Consider the following 8,663-nt stretch of genomic DNA (forward strand, 5'->3'; position numbering starts at 1 on the left):
GATCTTTGAGAAGTCTTTAATAAAGCGCCGGTAGTACCCCACAAAGCCCAGGAAAGATCTGACCTGTCTCACCGTCTTCGGGGCCTTCCACTCTCGCACAGCTGACACCTTCTCTGGGTCCACAGCGACCCCGGCGGAACTGATACAATGGCCCAGGAACTTAACTTCCCTCCTCAACAGATGGCATTTGTCCGGTTGTAATTTCAACCCATACTTCTCCATGGCTTGGAATACCTTCTCAAGATGTTGCAAGTGAGACTCAAAGTCGGGGGAGTAGACTATGACATCATCAAGGTAGACCAGCGTCGATTCCATCAGTTGACCTCCCAAACACCGCTGCATGAGTCGCTGGAACATGGCGGGAGCGTTGCAAAGGCCGAAGGGGATCCGGTCCCACTCGAATAAACCAAATGGAGTTGTAAAGGCAGTCTTTTCCCGGTCCGCTTCTTCCACCCGCACCTGCCAATAACCGCTTGCCAGATCCAGTGTGGAATACCAGGAAGATTGAGTTAAGCTGGCTAGCGAGTCTTCAATCCTTGGCAGAGGAAAGGCATCCTTCTTGATGACTTGGTGTAACTTACGGTAGTCCACACAGAACCTCCAGACTCCTGTCTTTTTTTTTGTACAAGTACTATGGGTGCTGCCCAGGGGCTGCTACTCTCCCGGACAATCCCTCTGTCGAGCATGCCTTGCAACAAGGTACGTACCTCTGAGTATAGAGTGGGTGGAATGGGACGATACCTCTCACGGCTGGGTCCAGCCCCTCCAGTGGGGATTTGGTGTCTTACCACACTCGTGCAGCCATAATCTTCATCGTGCGTCGAGAACACATGTTGCCATTTCCTCAAGAGCCCCTCTAGTCTACGCGCCTGAGCCTCCTCCAGTCCTTATCCTTGTAGAGACTCGCCCTGTAGATGGCCAGGCATTCCCTCCTCCGCCTTGTTCGGTGGCGAGTCCAGTTGGGTTAAGGCTACCTCGACCAGGGTGGGGCATACCTGCCGAAAACTTACGTCCCGCTCCTCTCTCAACTGATGGGGGCTGACCATCGTCACTCTGGCCAATCGCTGGTGCCGGTGCAACTGAATCGGGTAGGGACTCTCATTGCGTACTTTTACTGGGACTCGTCCTCGGCGGACTACCGCCAATCCTCGGGCCACCTCCACATTTTGACAGTCCAGATGGGGCTCCACTAGTACCCAGCCTTCGGGTCCATACTCCTGTTGGGGGACCCTTACCCATACAATGGCCTCGCTCCTTGCTGGCACGGATAGAGCAAATCAACAGGCCACTCGGCCGGTGTCCTCTCGGTCCATTCGGGCCCTAGCCGTCTGGATCCGGCGGCAATCAGCAATGATCCGTTTCCATTCCAGCTGCTCTGCCGACGGAATTGTCTTCACGGGCCCTGCCCGAAAAAGTTCCTCCCAACACTCAGCAATAACATTCATCCCCAAGAGGGCTCGATGGGTCCCTAAGCAATGATCCTGGACAATGACAATCCCCTTCAGTGGTACGACGATCCCATGGATCTCTAAATCAGTGACTAAATACCCAATATAAGGGATGTCCAGCCCGTTCGCTCCCTTCAAGGTTAACCATGGGGCCTCGGTTCCTTGCATGCTTCGTCTTCCAAATACTTCTCGTGATAGGCTCTCTGAGAACAGGGTGACTTGGGATCCAGTGTCTACTAAACAGGGCACTTTGGTACCACATACTTGGACCTCCACCACAGGATTATGTCCAATCAATCCGTCCTTCGAGCCTGTAACTAATGCTGGGTCTTCTAAAGGGGTCCCGACCACATGACCCACTGTGGCCGGTTGCTCTAAAAACCCCCTGCCAAACCTCTTCAAGAGCCACATTGGCAGCTGTAGTGTCCAGACTCACCGCAACGATTACAGATAGGTCGCCTTTGTTCGTCCCATTCAAATCGAGGGCGGGCAGGCCGACTAGGTCGCCTCCCGGGGTCTCGGCCGCCGTCTGAATAGGCCCGTTCTCGCGGGGTAGGCCGGGGTAGGCGCTAATCATGGGAGATTTTAATATTCACGTTGATAATGCAAATGATACATTAGGACTTGCGTTTACTGACCTAATAAACTCCTTTGGAGTCAAGCAAAATGTCACCGGGCCCACTCATCGTTTTAATCATACACTAGATTTAATTATATCACATGGAATCGATCTTACTGCTATAGATATTGTACCTCAAAGTGATGATATTACAGACCATTTCCTTGTATCGTGCATGCTGCGTATAACTGATATTAACTATATGTCGCAGTGATACCGTCTGGGCAGAACTATTGTTCCAGCCACCAAAGAAAGATTCGCAAATAACCTGCCTGATCTATCTCAACTGATAATTGTACCCAAAAATACACACGAATTAGACGAAATTACTGACAACATGGGCACTATTTTCTCTAATACATTAGAAGCTGTTGCCCCAATCAAATTGAAAAAAGTTAGAGAAAAACGTACTGTACCATGGTATAACAGTTATACTCACTCTCTCAAGAAATTAACTCGTAGTCTTGAACGCAAATGGAGAAAAACTAACTTAGAAGTTTTTAGAATTGCATGGAAAAACAGTATGTCCAGCTATAGACAGGCTCTAAAAACTGCTAGGGCAGAGCATATACACAAACTCATTGAAAATAACGAAAACAATCCAAGGTTTTTATTTAGCACAGTGGCTAAGTTAACAAATTATCAGACGCCACCTGATTCAAATATTCCACCAACGTTAAATAGTAATGACTTTATGAATTTCTTCTCTGATAAAATAGATAACATTAGAAATACAATAGCGAATGTAGATTCTACAACATCTAACACTTCAGTTTCATCCATCGCACCCAAAGATAAACTGCAGTGCTTTACAACCATAGGACAGGAAGAGCTAAATAAACTTATCACTGTATCTAAACCAACAACATGTTTATTAGATCCTGTACCCTCTAAATTACTGAAAGAGCTGTTACCTGTAGCCGAAGAACCGCTTCTCAATATCATAAACTCGTCGTTATCTTTAGGACACGTCCCACAACCATTCAAGCTGGTGGTTATCAAGCCTCTTATTAAGAAACCAAAACTAGATCCTAGTGTACTGGCAAATTATAGACCTATTTCAAATCTTCCATTTATGTCTAAACTTTTAGAGAAAGTTGTGTCTGCTCAATTGAGCACCTTCCTGCATAAAAATGATCTGTATGAAGAATTTCAGTCAGGTTTTAGGCCCCACCATAGCACAGAAACTGCACTTGTTAAAATTACAAATGACCTGCTCCTTGCGTCAGACCAAGGCTGCATCTCATTTCTAGTCTTACTTGATCTTAGTGCTGCGTTTGACACCATAGATCATGACATACTCATAGATCGATTACAAAACTATACAGGTATTCAAGGGCAGGCTCTAAGATGGTTTAAATCCTACCTGTCCGATCGCTACCATTCTGTTTACTTAAATGGGGAGTCATCTCATTTATCATCAGTAAAATATGGAGTGCCACAAGGATCCGTCCTAGGTCCCCTTCTATTTTCAATATATATATGTTGCCCCTTGGTAATATTATTAGAAAATACGGAATTAGCTTCCACTGTTATGCTGATGATACTCAGCTATATATCTCAACGAGACCAGATGAAACTTCCCAATTATCTAAACTAACAGAGTGTGTTAAAAATGTAAAAGATTGGATGACACACAATTTTCTCCAATTAAATTCGGATAAGACAGAGATACTAATTATTGGACCAAAAAACACTACACAGAATCTTGTAGATTACAATCTGCAACTAGACGGATTTACTGTTACTTCCTCTACAGTCAGAAATCTGGGTGTTATATTACACAGCAATTTGTCTTTTGAAAATCATATTTCCATTGTTACAAAAACTGCATTCTTCCATCTTAGAAACATTGCCAAGCTACGAAACATGTTATCTGTTTCTGATGCAGAAAAGCTAGTTCATGCATTCATGACCTCTAGACTGGACTATTGTAATGCACTTCTAGGTGGTTGTCCTGCTTCTTCAATAAACAAGCTACAGGTAGTCCAAAATGCAGCAGCTAGAGTCCTTACGAAGTCAATAAAATATGATCATATTACCCCAATTTTACAGTCTCTGCACTGGCTACCTATTAAGTTCCGTATCAGTTACAAATTATCATTACTTACCTATAAGGCCCTAAATGGTTTAGCTCCAGCGTACCTAACTAGCTTTCTACCACGTTACAACCCATCACGCACCCTAAGGTCACAAAACGCTGGACTTTTGGTCGTTCCTAGGATAGCAAAGTCCACTAAAGGAGGTAGAGCTTTCTCTCATTTGGCCTCAAACTCTGGAATAGTCTTCCTGATAATGTTCGGTGTTCAGACACACTCTCTCTGTTTAAATCTAGATTAAAAACACATCTCTTTCGCCAAGCATTCGAATAATGTATCTTTTTAATTGTGAGTGTAGTTGCATCTGTTCAAAGGTGCATTTTTATTCATTAGCTTGGGTTAAACTAATTTACTTTGTTGGATCAGCAGCTATGCTAATGATGTCTGTATTTTGTTTCTATGTTTCGCCACGGGATTTACATCCCGTGGTAACTAGGATTTACACAAGCTCCAGTCTGGATCCAGAACACCTGAGAAGAGATGATGCTGACCCTCAGAGGACCCCAGATGATGCTAACCTTGAATCAACAAACAGAACTAACAATTATTGCTAAATGTGTGACTGAATCATATAATAACTTAATTAATAATATTGATAGTTCATCGTCTAGCTGACTACGTCTTGTATTATTTTTTTATTTATTTTTTTCTATTTTTTCAAAAATCCTGTCAAATGTGCACAAACTACTAGCTACTACTAAATATTGTAGAAACATAATTTTCTGTAAAGTTGCTTTGTAACGATTTATTTTGTAAAAAGCGCTATACAAATAAACTTGAATTGAATTGAATTGAATTACCTTGTGCATCGGTGCCCCAAGACGCAGCTCCTCCAATAGCGTTTTAGACAATTCCTTCATCTGTTCACGGACATCTTTCAAAAGCTCCATCTTCAACGTTTGCTTCCAATCTATCCCTGCGGGAGTGACAGTTACGGTACTACTCACAGCTTCACATACCGGGGGGTCTTTGACTTCAGCCTGATCTAATTCTAGAGCCACTGCTTCTTTCTTCAGATCCTCGAATGTCAGATCTGGGTCTCTTCGAAACTGGACACGTAAGCTCTGACGCACGGGGCCTTCCCGCAACCCCAGCAGGAACTGGTCTTTCAGGAGCGTCTCCCCATCTCCCAGGCCATGATCTTGATGTTTTTGCAACCTGGTGAACTGCTCCCGAAGTCGTAAGGCAAAAGCTTGAATGGGCTGTCGGGGTCCCCGTTTACAACTGAAGAATTGCGCTCTGAGGACGGCTACTGGAGTGGTATCCCCATACTGCTCGGACAAGAAGTGGAATACAGTCTGGGCTGTGGTTCGAACTGCTTCTGGGGCAGCCTGAACCTCACGACGAGCCTCCCCCCTAGGGAGTTCAAGATGAATTGCAATTGCTGTGCTGCCGTTAGTCCCTGGATCCCAGCAAGATATTCAATCTGAGCCTTCCACTCGGATAATCTCACCTCAGATTCTGTACTTCCATATTTCTGGATCCAAGGGTTCCCCATGAACACAGGCATGACTCGGGGAGGGGCCTCGGGCAACTCTTCGTTGGCCATTGGGGGACCTTGGTCGCTCAACTCGAGGTGGAACCCTGCCGACTACGCCAAAATCTGTCACAGGTCGGAGCGGACCACAGATGTCGTGAGTCTCGCCCCTCCCTAGTTTCCACCTCGAGGAGGTCCCAAGAACACCCCAATGACCAGACACACGAGAGAGAGTGAGTATAATTAAAACAACTTTATTTAAATTATATAAAAGGTGTGAGGGGAAGGGAAAAGGGAATCTAAAATCCACTCTCGAGGCCAGAGAGTATAGGTCCGAGTCGCTTCTGACTCTGTCACAGGGACTCTCAGGTAAGCCTGTAGCTGAATTGGTGTCCTTTCCTTCACGTGACTCAACAGGGTTTTTCTCAGTAGTGCCTTTGTGTTTCTCCTGCAGGAGAACCGTCGGTGGGGCCCTTCCAGTCCCTGCACGCAGGGTAAAGAAGGTAAGTAATTTTGATGAATTGGGTGGGGTGTGTACCTGACGCCGTTCGCCACGAGATTCTGGGTCCGCGGTTGGAAATGCCTAAAAGGTCCACAGGTAAGTATGCAGGTGAATATATTGGGGTCTTGGCCTTCGGTCTATAGGTAAGTATGCAAGAAAGATACACATTCCTTAACTCCGTAAACCATAAGGATGGAGTTTGCAGGTGAGTATGCAAGGGCGATGCACTGGTATTTCACTCAGGGCATACAGGTAAGTATGCAGAAGGACGACTGGGTCTTTACTTTGGACGTACAGGTGAGTATACAAGGGAAACTAGAGCTTGACTCTGGGCATACAGATAAGTATACAAGGGCAATACGCTGGCTCTTAGCTTTAGGCGTACAGAGGGGTATACAGGGGCAACTGGAGCTTGAATTTGGGCATACAGGTGGGTATTCAATGACAATACTGAATGGATACAACTCACAGACCCTCGAAGAGGTGGACGTCAGGCTTAAGCCCTTTTCAGCTCGGGAGTCTAGAGAAAGTGTATATGTCACGACAACTGTGGTCTTCTTCACCGGGGCAGACTTCCCAGACCAACACTCAACACTGTCACCTCCAACCGTGGAAACTCTCCCACGACGACTCAGAGCCTCAAGCTCAGACCTGTAGGACTGGTAACAGACAGACAGAGTTCCTTCACAAATTTACTTAGCTTCAGTGAATATATGGAGAAAGACGCACCACCTCTCGAATTTGACCAAGAGTGGACAGGAGTACAGATTGAAGTTGCTGCACATTGGGCCTTCCACGGCCTCAGCTGGTGCCACCACGCTGGGTAACTTCAGGTAGGTTTGTGCCACCGGGTATGTACCTCAGGAATGACTCGAACGCTTCCCTCTCCTCTCTTCCAGACAACGGACCAGAGATCTAGACATGGGCGAACCTCTGAAAGCACTCCACAAACAGGTATTCATACACAAGGGCTACACAGCTGGATGTTCGTATAGCAGCCAACACTCCGTCGTCCCCCACAATATGCACTCGGTTCCTTACTTGCTATTGTTGACACGTCACCACTCGGCGGAGTAGGGGTCCAAAGCCACGAGCGGGCATGTATATAAAAGACGGTCGTCTCACAACACCGGTGCACGTTCTTCTCCACAGGGTTTTCTCTCCCAGCCTAGAGGGTGATTACTGACGACATGACACAGCACGACACTGCAGACTTCAAGTGTACACACAGCAAAGAAAATGACTCACCCACTGCACTCCACACACTCACAGTGAATTAGGCAACAGACGGCCAGAGGAAACGTCACAGCCATGACAAGGCACCAGACTCCCTTTTTGCTGGTCCCGGCTCACCCACCAATCCTATTACGGTGGGGCCGCTCACACTGGTCACAACTCACAAGAGGTATATGGATATTCCACACTTGCAAAGTAACTGTTGACACGACGAATATTTCAGTGTACTCACACTTTCATTAACACTGGATCTTTCCACTTCTCTTCCAGATAACCGACATCCGACACAACTGGCAGCACGATCTCCTTCCTGCAATCCTAGCAGATCTTCAATAGGTGTTAACTTCACATCACACAACGCATCTGAACACAATGCTCCAATAAAGATATTCGTATACTCAGCCTTGTGTGTGTGTATCTCTCTTTGCCCAAGCTCCACAGTACACCATACACTCTCTCTTCAACTCTCCCCTCTGCTCCGTTGCACCCACAATAACTACTGGGAATCACCAACCATTCCTGTGTTTCTGATGCCCTATTTATGTGTCTCCTCTTCCCCGAATTGCCCAATCAGTGATCGCCACGCTCAACAAGACACCTGTTCCCAATAACACGCCGATTTGGGTTCGTCGGCGTTCCCGGAAGCGGCGGTGTTTGCGATATATGGTCCGGACGGAACTAATCTTTCTCATTTTTGGTTCCGTCACAGTCACTCCGTGACAGAATCACCTATAATAAGAAAATAAATATACTTTAAAACATACTGATAAACTAACATTAAATATAAAAATACTGTATGAACAGCTAGTTCATATATAGTCAGATGCAACTGTCATATCACACGTCCTGTGATAAATCTGCTGCATCTGCGCATGGAAGTTATCAGTCTAAATGTTCTTCAAAATCAGTCAACAGTGAAAATCAATAGTAGATATAATTTAAAGTCCAGCAGTTTAACACTAATATTTGGCATAAACGAACAATTTAAATATAAAGTATTTAAAACCGGTAAGTTCATATATTTGGAGTAAAGCTGAACTGAACTGATGCTTCAGTCATACAGCGCTCCGGACCGTGCCCCTCATGGCGAGCACCACGCAATGCCACAAAAAAAAAAATGAGATGCATTCTAACATAACTGTGGCATTAAACTCAGTTAGTGAGGGCTCGTTTAAAATATTGAACACATATAGGCCATTCAGTTTACTTGTTAAAGTGCAATGAAATGCCTTATATCTGCATACGATGTATGTCTGTTTGTGGATGGAGACTTTGTAACGGC

Source organism: Carassius auratus, unplaced genomic scaffold, assembly GCF_003368295.1.
Source record: "Carassius auratus strain Wakin unplaced genomic scaffold, ASM336829v1 scaf_tig00023173, whole genome shotgun sequence".
Lineage (NCBI taxonomy): Eukaryota > Metazoa > Chordata > Actinopteri > Cypriniformes > Cyprinidae > Carassius > Carassius auratus.